The following is a 15,358-nucleotide window of genomic DNA, read 5'->3' on the forward strand; positions in this document are numbered from 1 at the left end:
TTAGCCAACGTTCCATTCCATTCATTTGCTATGGGCTCGCGCTAGTGTTCCAGCTTAGCCAACGTTCCATTCCATTCATTTGCTATGGGCTCGCGCTAGTGTTCCAGCTTAGCCAACGTTCCATTCCATTCATTTGCTATGGGCTCGCGCTAGTGTTCCAGCTTAGCCAACGTTCCATTCCATTCATTTGCTATGGGCTCGCGCTAGTGTTCCAGCTTAGCCAACGTTCCATTCCATTCATTTGCTATGGGCTCGCGCTAGTGTTCCAGCTTAGCCAACGTTCCATTCCATTCATTTGCTATGGGCTAGTGTTCCAGCTTAGCCAACGTTCCATTCCATTCATTTGCTATGGGCTCGCGCTAGTGTTCCAGCTTAGCCAACGTTCCATTCCATTCATTTGCTATGGGCTCGCCTAGTGTTCCAGCTTAGCCAACGTTCCATTCCATTCATTTGCAATGGGCTCGCCCTAGTGTTCCAGCTTAGCCAACGTTCTTTTGTTGTTTTTCAGCCTTAGGTGAGTTTTGAATGGTTCTGTTGTCCAGCCTGGCAATGGGTGAATAGAGTCTGAAGACACACGACGCACACAGCAGCAGAACAACGTGTAGCGTTTTTATAAGAGTAGGTAACATTGAAAAGCTTCAGTTTACATTATTGACAAGCTATTAGCAAAGTTAGACAGACAAACCTTGACATTTTCCACCATCCCGAAGCCCCCACATCATGCATTGAGCTAAAAGTTAACTTACCTTGCATACGCTATAAGGTAGTGGGTGGTGGTCACAAAGAGGACTCGAGATTTTGAATTGTTGCCCGCTTTTGCTGCGATTTTAAAAATAATATACAAATAATGTTGCATGTTCTGCAGACAAGGTGACCATCTTCGATTTTAAGTTTCCCTCAGCACTCTTGTAAAACCCAAAATACGACCACACTTCAGATTTGATCCTCTTAGAAGGCTGAAAAATCTCCCGAGCGCTGTCACTGCCTCCCACCATGTTTTCACACAAAACAAAACCCGCGTTGCTGCGCCTGCGTCAGACTGCCGCTAACTTTGGTTGCTGCTGGACGGTATTTCCGTGAGTTTTTCAAACCGCGGTAATCAAACACTGTTTAAATGGTAATTTAACATTTGAAACGGTAATACTAATTGTCGGGAATTTTTACCGTGGTTTATCGTGAAACCGGTAACCGTTTCATCCCTATAACAAAACCGTCATCTGATATTCTTGTCTTTCCTCTAATAAATGTTTTCTCTCCCAGACTTCTCAGATCGTATCAGTAAGAACAAAAGAGTGGGCTATGAGTCGGGAGAATATGAGATTGTGAGTAGATGCTGCTGCTGCAATATTTCATATTGATTATTGTTCTATAAATAGTACCATTGATTCTGTTGGGACACACAAACCATCTCTGTGAAATCCATCACAAGACCTATTACATGCCCATTTGAATCATGTGGATAATGATTCAGCTGTCTTATTTGAATCATGTGGATAATGATTCAGCTGTCTGATTTGAATCATGTGGATAATGTTGTGGATAATGATTCAGCTGTCTGATTTGAATCTTGTGGATAATGATTCAGCTGTCTGATTTGAATCTTGTGGATAATGATTCAGCTGTCTGATTTGAATCTTGTGGATAATGATTCAGCTGTCTGATTTGAATCTTGTGGATAATGATTCAGCTGTCTGATTTGAATCTTGTGGATAATGATTCAGCTGTCTGATTTGAATCTTGTGGATAATGATTCAGCTGTCTGATTTGAATCTTGTGGATAATGATTCAGCTGTCTGTTCTGACGCTTCAGTGTATGTTAACTCTGTTTCTTCCCCTCTCTCTCCATGCCTGTCTAGTTGGCGGAGGGCTGTGGGGTGAAGGAAACCCCCCAGCAGAAGTACCAGCGACTGGTTAATGAGATCCAGGAACTCAGTCAGGAGGTAGAGACCATCCAGGTAAAACCCCTAAACCGCCCGGGTCAGACAGGTGCCAAACAACCCCTACACCCTAAACCGCCCGGGTCAGACAGGTGCCAAACAACCCCTACACCCTAAACCGCCCGGGTCAGACAGGTGCCAAACAACCCCTACACCCTAAACCACCCGGGTCAGACGGAGGTGCCAAACAATCCCTACACCCTAAACCACCCGGGTCAGACAGGAGGTGCCAAACAATCCCTACACCCTAAACCACCCGGGTCAGACGGGAGGTGCCAAACAACCCCTACACTCTAAACCACCCGGGTCAGACGGGAGGTGCCAAACAACCCCTACACCCTAAACCACCCGGGTCAGACGGGAGGTGCCAAACAATCCCTACACCCTAAACCACCCGGGTCAGACAGGAGGTGCCAAACAATCCCTACACCCTAAACCACCCGGGTCAGACAAATACTCCCAAAACCCTAGCGTTAGCCCCCGAGCACTTACGCCCTGGGGTTAGCCCCCTAGCCCTTACGCCCTAGCCGTAGCCCCTAGCCCTTACGCCCTAGCCGTTAGCCCCCTAGCCCTTACGCCCTAGCGTTAGCCCCCTTACGCCCTAGTGTTAGCCCCCGTACGCCCTAGCGTTAGCCCCCTACGCCCTAGCGTTAGCCCCCTACGCCCTTATGCCCTAGCCTCTACAAACCTGTGTACATATGGCTACAATAGAGCGTCGAAGTTGAAGCTGCCTTCAGAATGTTTTAGTTTTTATCCCCCTGAATCTTCCTGATTAGTCTCGGATTCCTGGGGCCCATCTTTATACCCCAGTGACCTCTACCCACCTCCAAACCACCCATCTTTATACCCCAGTGACCTCTACCCACCTCCAAACCACCCATCTTTATACCCCAGTGACCTCTACCCACCTCCAAACCACCCATCTTTATACCCCAGTGACCTCTACCCACCTCCAAACCACCCATCTTTATACCCCAGTGACCTCTACCCACCTCCAAACCACCCATCTTTATACCCCAGTGACCTCTACCCACCTCCAAACCACCCATCTTTATACCCCAGTGACCTCTACCCACCTCCAAACCACCCATCTTTATACCCCAGTGACCTCTACCCACCTCCAAACCACCCATCTTTATACCCCAGTGACCTCTACCCACCTCCAAACCACCCATCTTTATACCCCAGTGACCTCTACCCACCTCCAAACCACCCATCTTTATACCCAGTGACCTCTACCCACCTCCAAACCACCCATCTTTATACCCTTACCTCCACTGTAAACCACCTGATCTTTATACCCCAGTGACCCCTACCCACCTCCAAACCACCCATCTTTATACCCCAGTGACCTCTACCCACCTCCAAACCACCCATCTTTATACCCCAGTGACCCCTCACCCACCTCCAAACCACCCATCTTTATACCCCAGTGACCCCTACCCACCTCCAAACCACCCATCTTTATACCCCAGTGACCTCTACCCACCTCCAAACCACCCATCTTTATACCCACGTGACCTCTACCCACCTCCAAACCACCCATCTTTATACCCCAGTGACCCCTACCCACCTCCAAACCACCCATCTTTATACCCCAGTGACCTCTACCCACCTCCAAACCACCCATCTTTATACCCCAGTGACCTCTACCCACCTCCAAACCACCCATCTTTATACCCCAGTGACCTCTACCCACCTCCAAACCACCCATCTTTATACCCCAGTGACCTCTACCCACCTCCAAACCACCCATCTTTATACCCCAGTGACCCCTACCCACCTCCAAACCACCCATCTTTATACCCCAGTGACCTCTACCCACCTCCAAACCACCCATCTTTATACCCCAGTGACCTCTACCCACCTCCAAACCACCCATCTTTATACCCCAGTGCTTTATACCCCAGTGACCTCTACCACCTCCAAACCACCCATCTTTATACCCCAGTGACCCCTACCCACCTCCAAACCACCCATCTTTATACCCCAGTGACCCCCTACCCACCTCCAAACCACCCATCTTTATACCCCAGTGACCTCTACCCACCTCCAAACCACCCATCTTTATACCCCAGTGACCTCTACCCACCTCCAAACCACCCATCTTTATACCCCAGTGACCTCTACCCACCTCCAAACCACCCATCTTTATACCCCAGTGACCCCTACCCACCTCCAAACCAGTGGTTGTCATTTCCCTGTGTGCTGATCACATCTGTCTATGCTCCTCTCCCCTCAGGCGACCACACGGGACAGCAGTTCAGAGGAGCGTCTGACTCCTGTCGTCCTCGCTCAGCAGGCTGCACAGCTCAAACAGCAGCTGGTCTCTGCCCACCTGGACTCACTGCTGGGACCACAGGCACATATTAATCTAGCTGACCCAGATGGAGCACTGGCCAAGTAAGAGAGGGAAGGGGGGGCACCAAGGTAACCTGTCTAAATGTCTACCGCATCGTAGCACTCACATCTGTAGCCATGAAAATCATTGAATGGCTGGTGACGTCTCACATCAACACCATCATCCCAGACACCCTGCATCCACTCCAACTCACATACGGCCCCAACAGATCCACAGATCACACTATCTATTGCTCTCCACACACTGCCCTTTCCCACTTAGACAAGGGGAACACCTACGTGAGAATACTGTTCATTGACTACAGCTCAGCGTTCAACACCATAGTGCCCATGAAGCTCATCACTACGCTAAAGACCCTGGGACTAAACACCTCCCTCTGGACTTCCTGATGAGGCACCCCCAGGTGGTGATGGTAGGCAACAACACATCCGCCACGCTGACCCTCAGGGGTGCGTGCTTAGTCCCCTTCTGTACTTCCTGTTCACCCATGACTCCATCACCATCATTAGTTTGCGAACAAAATTATGGTGGTATGCCTGATCACCAATGACAATGAGACAGCCTATAGGGAGGAGGCCTGGCAGTTTTGGCGCCAGAACAATAACCTCCCCTTAACGCAGTAAGACAAAGCGCTGATTGTGTCTACATGGAAATGGAGGGCCGAGCACGCCAATTCACATCAACGGGCCTGTAGTGGAGCGGGTCTCCTTCGCATAGAGTTGATCAGGCTGTTGATTGTGGCCTGTGGAATGTTGTTCCCACTCCTCTTCAATGGCTGTGTGAAGTTGCTGGATATTGGCGGAACTGGAACATGCTGTCGTACCACGTCTGATCCAGAGCATCCCAAACATGCTTAGTGGGTGACTTGTCTGGTGTGTATGCAGGCCATGGAAGAACTGGGACATTTACAGCTTCCAGGAATTGTTTACAGATCCTTGTGACATGGGGGGTGGAGGCAGATGAATGGCAACACAGTGGGCCTCAGGATCTAGTCGCTGTATCTCATAACCCCACTGCACCATGGGAAATTCTGTTACAACGTTGACATCCAGTAAACCGCTCGCCCACACGACGCAATGCAGTTGTGAGGACAGTTGACATACTGCTAAATTCTCTAAAACCCCCGTCTGTCTCTTATTCAAACCCCGCCTGTCTCTTATTCAAACCCTGGCCTGTCTCTTTATTCAAACCCTGGGCCTGTCTCTTATTCAACCCCCCGTCTGTCTCTTTATTCAAACCCCCTCTGTGTCCCCCCCCCCCTGTCTGTCTCTTATTCAAACCCCCCTGTCTGTCTCTTATTCAACCCCCGTCTGTCTCTTATTCAACCCCCCCCGCCTGTCTCTTATTCAACCCCCCCATCTGTCTCTTATTCAACCCCCCCCGCCTGTCTCTTATTCAACCCCCCCCGGTCTGTCTCTTATTCAACCCCCCTGTCTGTCTCTTATTCAACCCCCCCCCGTCTGTCTCTTATTCAACCCCCCCCCGTCTGTCTCCTTATTCAACCCCCCGTCTGTCTCTTATTCAAACCCCCCCCCCGTCTGTCTCTTATTCAATCCCCCCCCGTCTGTCTCTTATTCAAACCCCCCCCCCTGTCTCTTATTCAAACCCCCCCGTCTGTCTCTTATTCACCCCCCCCCCGTCTGTCTCTTTTTAATAACCATCCTAACCCTTATGTGCCTTTTTTTATTCTTTCTCCTCTCTCCTCTCTCTCTCTTTCTCCTTTCTCCCTTTCTCCTCTCCTCCTTTCTCCTCTCTCTCCTTTCTCCTCTCTCCTTTCTCCTTTCTCCCCTCTCCTTTCTCCTTTCTCCTTTCTCCTTTCTCCTCTCCTCCTTTCTCCTTTCTCCTCTCTCCCTTCTCCTTTCTCCTCTCTCCTTTCTCCTTTCTCCTCTCTCCTTTCTCCTCTCTCCTTTCTCCCTCTCTCCTTTTTCCTCTCTCCTTTCTCCTCTCTCCCTTTCTCCTCTCTCCTTTCTCCTTTCTCCTTTCTCCTCTCTCCCCTCTCTCCCTCTCCCTCTCCTTTCTCCTTTCTCTCTCCGTCTCCTGCAGACGCCTGTTAACCCAGCTGGAGGCAGTGAGGGCCAGTAGGGGCAGTACAGGGGAGGGGAAGGCCCCAGCAGCTAAAGGTCCTGACGGTGTGGTGTTGTATGAGCTACACAGCCGGCCAGAGCAGGAGAAGTTCACAGACGCTGCCAAGGTAAGGAGCCCAGGGCAATGGGACTGTGTGGAAAGGGGTCCCCAACTGCACTGTGTGTGTGTGTGTGGTCGGCAACAACGTGTGTCTGCATCTGCAAGACATTTGAGTCAGTCCTTGGTCAATTCTGTGTCACTTGTTTACCCAGTTTTCATTCATTCACGCCTGAACCTCTCCATCGTTTGTCTCTGTGTTAAGATGGCAGAGTTGGAGAAGCGTCTTTCAGAGCTGGAGACTGCTGTGGGTTCTGGATCAGACAAACCGGGACCTCTGAGTGCTGGGGTGCAGGGAGGCAGTCTCATGGTGAGTCTCTTCTGTCTCCCACCATGGTCCAGTTCAGTTGGTCAAAAACGGGATACTTTTTTTTATTTTGTCAACTGAACTCAATCAATCCAATTTGTTCATAAAACATTTTTTTTGGGGGGGGGGGTTTGAATGATCCACAATGTCAGAAAGTACAGTTAACCCTGCCCTGATCATCAATCACTTTTAGTCCTGAGACTGAGCGCTCTCTCTCTCTCTCTCGGTCTGTCTCTCTCTCGGTCTGTCTCTCTCTCTTTCGCGTTCTCTCTTTCGCTGCTCTCTCTCTCTCGCTTTCTCTCTCTCGCTCGCTCGCTCTCTCTCTCTCGCTCGCTCTCTCTCGCTCTCTCTCTGTCCTCCAGGACACTATGGAGCTTCTGCAGGCGAGGGTCAGTGCTCTGGACTCAGCCACTCTGGACCAGGTGGAAGCCAGGCTGCAGGTAACGTTGAGGATTAGCAGAATCATCGAGGGGAGGGAATGTAACACTGACCTTGTATCAGTCTAGCAGCAATCAATGTTCCACTACTCTGCAGAGAACACTTGGTTTATTTCACTTTTGTAATATTATCTACTTCACTTGCTTTGGTAATGTTAACATGTGTTTCCAATGCCAATAAAGCCCCTTGAATTGTATTGAATTGAATTGTATTCGAATTGAACACCCAAGGACAGATTGGCTGGTATTTTTGTGCTTGTTATACTGCAAAAAGTGAACACGGTTATCGTTGTTTGTGTTTTTTCTCTGTGTAGAGCGTCCTTGGAAAGATGAATGAGATTGCGAAGCACAAAGCAACCATTGAAGATGCTGGCACACAGAACAAGGTTAGTCCAGCTTTTATTATTGAGGTTTAGAAGGAAGTAAATGTAAGAGTTTTTATATGACATCTTATTTCACACAGTAATTAGGTTATCCCTGTGGCCAGGAGGTTTTCCTAACCACCAGGAGAACTACTCGGCCCAACAGTAGTCATCTCCTGTAGATGTAACCTGGACAATCCTCCACTGACAGTAGTCATCTCCTGTAGATGTAACCTGGACAATCCTCCACCAACAGTAGTCATCTCCTGTAGATGTAACCCGGGACAATCCTCCACCGACAGTAGTCATCTCCTGTAGATGTAACCGGACAATCCTCCACCGACAGTAGTCATCTCCTGTAGATGTAACCTGGACAATCCTCCACCGACAGTAGTCATCTCCTGTAGATGTAACCTGGACAATCCTCCACCGACAGTAGTCATCTCCTGTAGATGTAACCTGGACAATCCTCCACCGACAGTAGTCATCTCCTGTAGATGTAACCTGGACAATCCTCCACCGACAGTAGTCATCTCCTGTAGATGTGACCGGGACAATCCTCCACCAACAGTAGTCATCTCCTGTAGATGTAACCTGGACAATCCTCCACCGACAGTAGTCATCTCCTGTAGATGTAACCGGGACAATCCTCCACCGACAGTAGTCATCTCCTGTAGATGTAACCTGGACAATCCTCCACCGACAGTAGTCATCTCCTGTAGATGTAACCTGGACAATCCTCCACCGACAGTAGTCATCTCCTGTAGATGTAACCGGGACAATCCTCCACCAACAGTAGTCATCTCCTGTAGATGTAACCTGGACAATCCTCCACCGACAGTAGTCATCTCCTGTAGATGTAACCGGGACAATCCTCCACCAACAGTAGTCATCTCCTGTAGATGTAACCGGGACAATCCTCCACCGACAGTAGTCATCTCCTGTAGATGTAACCTGGACAATCCTCCACCAACAGTAGTCGTCTCCTGTAGATGTAACCTGGACAATCCTCACCCGACAGTAGTCATTTCCTGTAGATGTAACCTGGACAATCCTCCACCAACAGTAGTCATCTCCTGTAGATGTGACCGGGACAATCCTCCACCAACAGTAGTCATCTCCTGTAGATGTAACCGGGACAATCCTCCACCGACAGTAGTCATCTCCTGTAGATGTAACCTGGACGATCCTCCACCGACAGTAGTCATCTCCTCTAGATGTAACCGGGACAATCCTCCACCAACAGTAGATGTAACCTGGACAATCCTCCACCGACAGTAGTCATCTCCTGTAGATGTAACCGGGACAATCCTCCACCGACAGTAGTCATCTCCTGTAGATGTAACCGGGACAATCCTCCACCGACAGTAGTCATCTCCTGTAGATGTAACCGGGACAATCCTCCACCGACAGTAGTCATCTCCTGTAGATGTAACCCGGACAATCCTCCACCGACAGTAGTCATCTCCCTGTAGATGTAACCGGGACAATCCTCCACCGACAGTAGATGTAACCGGGACAATCCTCCACCGACAGTAGTCATCTCCTGTAGATGTAACCTGGACAATCCTCCACCGACAGTAGTCATCTCCTGTAGATGTAACCGGAACAATCCTCCACCAACAGTAGTCATCTCCTGTAGATGTAACCTGGACAATCCTCCACTGACAGTAGTCATCTCCTGTAGATGTAACCTGGACAATCCTCCACCGACAGTAGATGTAACCTGGACAATCCTCCACCGACAGTAGTCATCTCCTGTAGATGTAACCGGGACAATCCTCCACTGACAGTAGTCATCTCCTGTAGATGTAACCTGGACAATCCTCCACCGACAGTAGTCATCTCCTGTAGATGTGACCGGGACAATCCTCCACCAACAGTAGTCATCTCCTGTAGATGTAACCTGGACAATCCTCCACCGACAGTAGTCATCTCCTGTAGATGTAACCTGGGACAATCCTCCACCGACAGTAGTCATCTCCTGTAGATGTAACCTGGACAATCCTCCACCGACAGTAGTCATCTCCTGTAGATGTAACCTGGACAATCCTCCACCGACAGTAGTCATCTCCTGTAGATGTAACCGGGACAATCCTCCACCAACAGTAGTCATCTCCTGTAGATGTAACCTGGACAATCCTCCACCGACAGTAGTCATCTCCTGTAGATGTAACCGGGACAATCCTCCACCAACAGTAGTCATCTCCTGTAGATGTAACCGGGACAATCCTCCACCGACAGTAGTCATCTCCTGTAGATGTAACCTGGACAATCCTCCACCAACAGTAGTCGTCTCCTGTAGATGTAACCTGGACAATCCTCACCCGACAGTAGTCATTTCCTGTAGATGTAACCTGGACGATCCTCCACCGACAGTAGTCATCTCCTCTAGATGTAACCGGGACAATCCTCCACCAACAGTAGATGTAACCTGGACAATCCTCCACCGACAGTAGTCATCTCCTGTAGATGTAACCGGGACAATCCTCCACCGACAGTAGTCATCTCCTGTAGATGTAACCGGGACAATCCTCCACCGACAGTAGTCATCTCCTGTAGATGTAACCGGGACAATCCTCCACCGACAGTAGTCATCTCCTGTAGATGTAACCCGGACAATCCTCCACCGACAGTAGTCATCTCCTGTAGATGTAACCGGGACAATCCTCCACCAACAGTAGTCATCTCCTGTAGATGTAACCTGGACAATCCTCCACTGACAGTAGTCATCTCCTGTAGATGTAACCGGGACAATCCTCCACCGACAGTAGATGTAACCTGGACAATCCTCCACCGACAGTAGTCATCTCCTGTAGATGTAACCGGAACAATCCTCCACCGACAGTAGTCATCTCCTGTAGATGTAACCGGAACAATCCTCCACCGACAGTAGTCATCTCCTGTAGATGTAACCGGGACAATCCTCCACCAACAGTAGTCATCTCCTGTAGATGTAACCTGGACAATCCTCCACCGACAGTAGTCATCTCCTGTAGATGTAACCGGGACAATCCTCCACCAACAGTAGTCATCTCCTGTAGATGTAACCGGGACAATCCTCCACCAACAGTAGTCATCTCCTGTAGATGTAACCTGGACAATCCTCCACCAACAGTAGTCATCTCCTGTAGATGTAACCGGGACAATCCTCCACCGACAGTAGTCATCTCCTGTAGATGTAACCTGGGACAATCCTCCACCGACAGTAGTCATCTCCTGTAGATGTAACCGGGACAATCCTCCACCAACAGTAGATGTAACCTGGACAATCCTCCACCAACAGTAGTCATCTCCTGTAGATGTAACCGGGACAATCCTCCACCGACAGTAGATGTAACCGGGACAATCCTCCACCGACAGTAGTCATCTCCTGTAGATGTAACCGGGACAATCCTCCACCGACAGTAGTCATCTCCTGTAGATGTAACCTGGACAATCCTCCACCAACAGTAGTCATCTCCTGTAGATGTAACCGGGACAATCCTCCACCGACAGTAGTCATCTCCTGTAGATGTAACCGGGACAATCCTCCACCAACAGTAGATGTAACGGGGACAATCCTCCACCGACAGTAGATGTAACCGGGACAATCCTCCACCGACAGTAGTCATCTCCTGTAGATGTAACCGGGACAATCCTCCACCGACAGTAGATGTAACCGGGACAATCCTCCACCGACAGTAGTCATCTCCTGTAGATGTAACCGGGACAATCCTCCACCAACAGTAGATGTAACCGGGACAATCCTCCACCGACAGTAGATGTAACCGGGACAATCCTCCACCGACAGTAGATGTAACCGGGACAATCCTCCACCGACAGTAGATGTAACCGGGACAATTCTCCACCGACAGTAGATGTAACCGGGACAATCCTCCACCGACAGTAGATGTAACCGGGACAATCCTCCACCGACAGTAGATGTAACCGGGACAATCCTCGAACTCTGCCGTCTGTTTACCCCTAACCGTATCATTATTGCGTGTGTTATTTTCATCCACAACGTGTTCCTTGTTGTCTCCGTCTGTCAGGTGTCTCAGCTGTATGACGTGGTGCAGAAGTGGGACGCCATGGCAACCTCTGCCCCAGGTGGTGCAGAGGCTCATGGCTGTCAAGGAGTTGCATGAACAAGGTAATCACCTGTCAATCACCTGACCTGGCTCAGACCTGGCTCAGAAACATGCTAACCTGTCAATCACCTGACTTTCAGACCTGGCTCAGAAACATACGTTACAATTAGAAAAAAGAAAAAAAATGTGCACATTTAACTGCAGGTGTGGAAGTTATAAAAATGAATTTAAAGGAACAAGTAATGTCCACAATGCTGATATGCTTTTAAAATGTGGGTGGTCTGACTCTTTCTCTGTAGCCGTGTGGGGGGTCTGACTCTCTCTCTGTAGCCGTGTGGGGGGTCTGACTCTCTCTGTAGCCGTGTGGGGGTCTGACTCTCTCTCTGTAGCCGTGTGGGGTCTGACTCTCTCTCTGTAGCCGTGTGGGGGGTCTGGACTTCTCTCTGTAGCCGTGTGGGGGGTCTGACTTTCTCTCTGTAGCCGTGTGGGGGGTCTGACTTCTCTCTGTAGCCGTGGGGGGTCTGACTCTCTCTCTGTAGCCGTGTGGGGGGTCTGACTCTCTCTCTGTAGCCGTGTGGGGGGTCTGACTCTCTCTGTAGCCGTGTGGGGGGTCTGACTTTCTCTGTAGCCGTGTGGGGGGTCTGGACTCTCTCTCTGTAGCCGTGTGGGGGTCTGACTCTCTCTCTGTAGCTGTGGGGGTCTGACTCCTCTCTCTGTAGCCGTGTGGGGGTCTGACTTCTCTCTGTAGCCGTGTGGGGGTCTGACTCTCTCTGTAGCCGTGTGGGGGGGGTCTGACTTTCTCTGTAGCCGTGTGGGGGGTCTGACTCTCTCTGTAGCCGTGTGGGGGTCTGACTCTCTCTCTGTAGCCGTGTGGGGGGTCTGGACTCTCTCTCTGTAGCCGTGTGGGGGGTCTGACTCTCTCTCTGTAGCCGTGTGGGGGTCTGACTCTCTCTGTAGCCGTGGGTGGGGTCTGACTTCTCTCTCTAGCCGTGTGGGGGGTCTGACTTCTCTCTCTGTAGCCGTGTGGGGGTCTGACTCTCTCTCTGTAGCCGTGTGGGCCCTGACTCTCTCTCTGTAGCCGTGTGGGGGTCGACCCTCTGTAGCCTGTGGGGGGTCTGACTCTCTCTCTGTAGCCGTGTGGGGCCCACCCCTCTCTCGTAGCCGTGTGTGGGGGTCTGACTTCTCTGTAGCCGTGTGGGGGGTCTGACTCTCTCTCTGTAGCCGTGTGGGGGTCTGACTCTCTCTCTGTAGCCGTGTGGGGGGTCTGACTCTCTCTCTGTAGCCGTGTGGGGGGTCTGACTCTCTCTCTGTAGCCGTGTGGGGGTCTGACTCTCTCTCTGTAGCCGTGTGGGGGGTCTGACTCTCTCTCTGTAGCCGTGTGGGGGTCTGACTCTCTCTGTAGCCGTGTGGGGGTCTGACTCTCTCTCTGTAGCCGTGTGGGGGGTCTGACTCTCTCTGTAGCCGTGTGGGGGTCTGACTCTCTCTCTGTAGCCGTGTGGGGGTCTGACTCTCTCTGTAGCCGTGTGGGGGGTCTGACTTCTCTCTGTAGCCGTGTGGGGGTCTGACTCTCTCTCTGTAGCCGTGTGGGGGGTCTGACTCTCTCTGTAGCCGTGTGGGGGGTCTGACTCTCTCTCTGTAGCCGTGTGGGGGGTCTGACTCTCTCTGTAGCCGTGTGGGGGGTCTGACTCTCTCTCTGTAGCCGTGTGGGGGTCTGACTCTCTCTGTAGCCGTGTGGGGGTCTGACTCTCTTGTAGCCGTGTGGGGGGTCTGACTCTCTCTCTGTAGCCGTGTGGGGGGTCTGACTCTCTCTCTGTAGCCGTGTGGGGGTCTGACTCTCTCTCTGTAGCCGTGTGGGGGGTCTGACTCCTCTCTGTAGCCGTGTGGGGGGTCTGACTCTCTCTGTAGCCGTGTGGGGGTCTGACTCTCTCTGTAGCCGTGTGGGGGTCTGACTCTCTCTCTGTAGCCGTGTGGGGGGTCTGACTCTCTCTCTGTAGCCGTGTGGGGGGTCTGACTCTCTCTGTAGCCGTGTGGGGGGTCTGACTCTCTCTCTGTAGCCGTGTGGGGGGTCTGACTCTTCTCTGTAGCCGTGTGGGGGGTCTGACTCTCTCTCTGTAGCCGTGTGGGGGGTCTGACTCTCTCTCTGTAGCCGTGTGGCGGGTCTGACTCTCTCTGTAGCCGTGTGGCGGGTCTGACTCTCTCTGTAGCCGTGTGGCGGGTCTGACTCTGTGAATAAGTATATGAACCCTGGTCCTTTCTTCTCGTGTGTGTGTGTGTGTGTGTGTAGCCATGCAGTTTGGTCAGCTGCTGACCCACCTGGACACCACCCAGCAGATGATCACCAACTCTCTGAAGGACAACGGGACACTGCTCTCACAGGTAGTAGACACAATGACACATCTCACACTGCTGCTGGACTGATGTCCCTTTTTAAAGTATTTAAAAAAAAATACTTTAAGTTGTTTTTTAGAGTATCTGTACTTGACTATTAATATTTTGGACTACTTCTACCGCATATTTTCGAGAAAATCATGTATTTTTCTCCCCCATACATTTTCTCTGCTTAGCAGACAGGAAATGGCCAATTCACACACTTATCATGAGAACATCCCTGGTCCTCCCTACTGCCTCTGATCTGGAGGACTCACTAAACAGAGAACATCCCTGGTCCTCCCTACTGCCTCTGATCTGGCAGACTCACTAAACAGAGAACATCCCTGGTCCTCCCTACTGCCTCTGATCTGGCAGGACTCACTAAACAGAGAACATCCCTGGTCCTCCCTACTGCCTCTGATCTGGCAGGACTCACTAAACAGAGAACATCCCTGGTCCTCCCTACTGCCTCTGATCTGGCAGACTCACTAAACAGAGAACATCCCTGGTCCTCCCTACTGCCTCTGATCTGGGGGACTCACTAAACAGAGAACATTCCTGGTCCTCCCTACTGCCTCTGATCTGGGGGACTCACTAAACAGAGAACATCCCTGGTCATCCCTACTGCCTCTGATCTGGCAGGACTCACTAAACAGAGAACATCCCTGGTCCTCCCTACTGCCTCTGATCTGGCGGACTCACTAAACAGAGAACATCCCTGGTCCTCCCTACTGCCTCTGATCTGGGGGACTCACTAAACAGAGAACATCCCTGGTCCTCCCTACTGCCTCTGATCTGGCAGGACTCACTAAACAGAGAACATCCCTGGTCATCCCTACTGCCTCTGATCTGAAGGACTCACTAAACAGAGAACATCCCTGGTCATCCCTACTGCCTCTGATCTGGGGGACTCACTAAACAGAGAACATCCCTGGTCCTCCCTATTGCCTCTGATCTGGGGGACTCACTAAACAGACAACATCCCTGGTCCTCCCTACTGCCTCTGATCTGGAGGACTCACTAAACAGAGAACATCCCTGGTCCTCCCTACTGCCTCTGATCTGGAGGACTCACTAAACAGAGAACATCCCTGGTCCTCCCTATTGCCTCTGATCTGGGGGACTCACTAAACAGAGAACATCCCTGGTCCTCCCTACTGCCTCTGATCTGGAGGACTCACTAAACAGAGAACATCCCTGGTCCTCCCTACTGCCTCTGATCTGGTGGACTCACTAAACAGAGAACATCCCTGGTCCTCCCTACTGCCTCTGATCTGGGGGACTCACTAAACAGAGAACATCCCTGGTCATCCCTACTGCCTCTGATCTG

The 15,358-nt window shown here is 51.0% G+C and overlaps 1 pseudogene; it reads left to right on the forward strand.

Moving 5' to 3' along the window:
• Positions 1-1,244: 1,244 nt before the first annotated feature.
• On the forward strand, positions 1,245-14,035 carry LOC135537207 (dynactin subunit 2-like; annotated as a pseudogene).
• Positions 14,036-15,358: the final 1,323 nt, after the last annotated feature.

Source organism: Oncorhynchus masou, unplaced genomic scaffold, assembly GCF_036934945.1.
Source record: "Oncorhynchus masou masou isolate Uvic2021 unplaced genomic scaffold, UVic_Omas_1.1 unplaced_scaffold_7248, whole genome shotgun sequence".
In the NCBI taxonomy this organism is placed as follows: domain Eukaryota; kingdom Metazoa; phylum Chordata; class Actinopteri; order Salmoniformes; family Salmonidae; genus Oncorhynchus; species Oncorhynchus masou.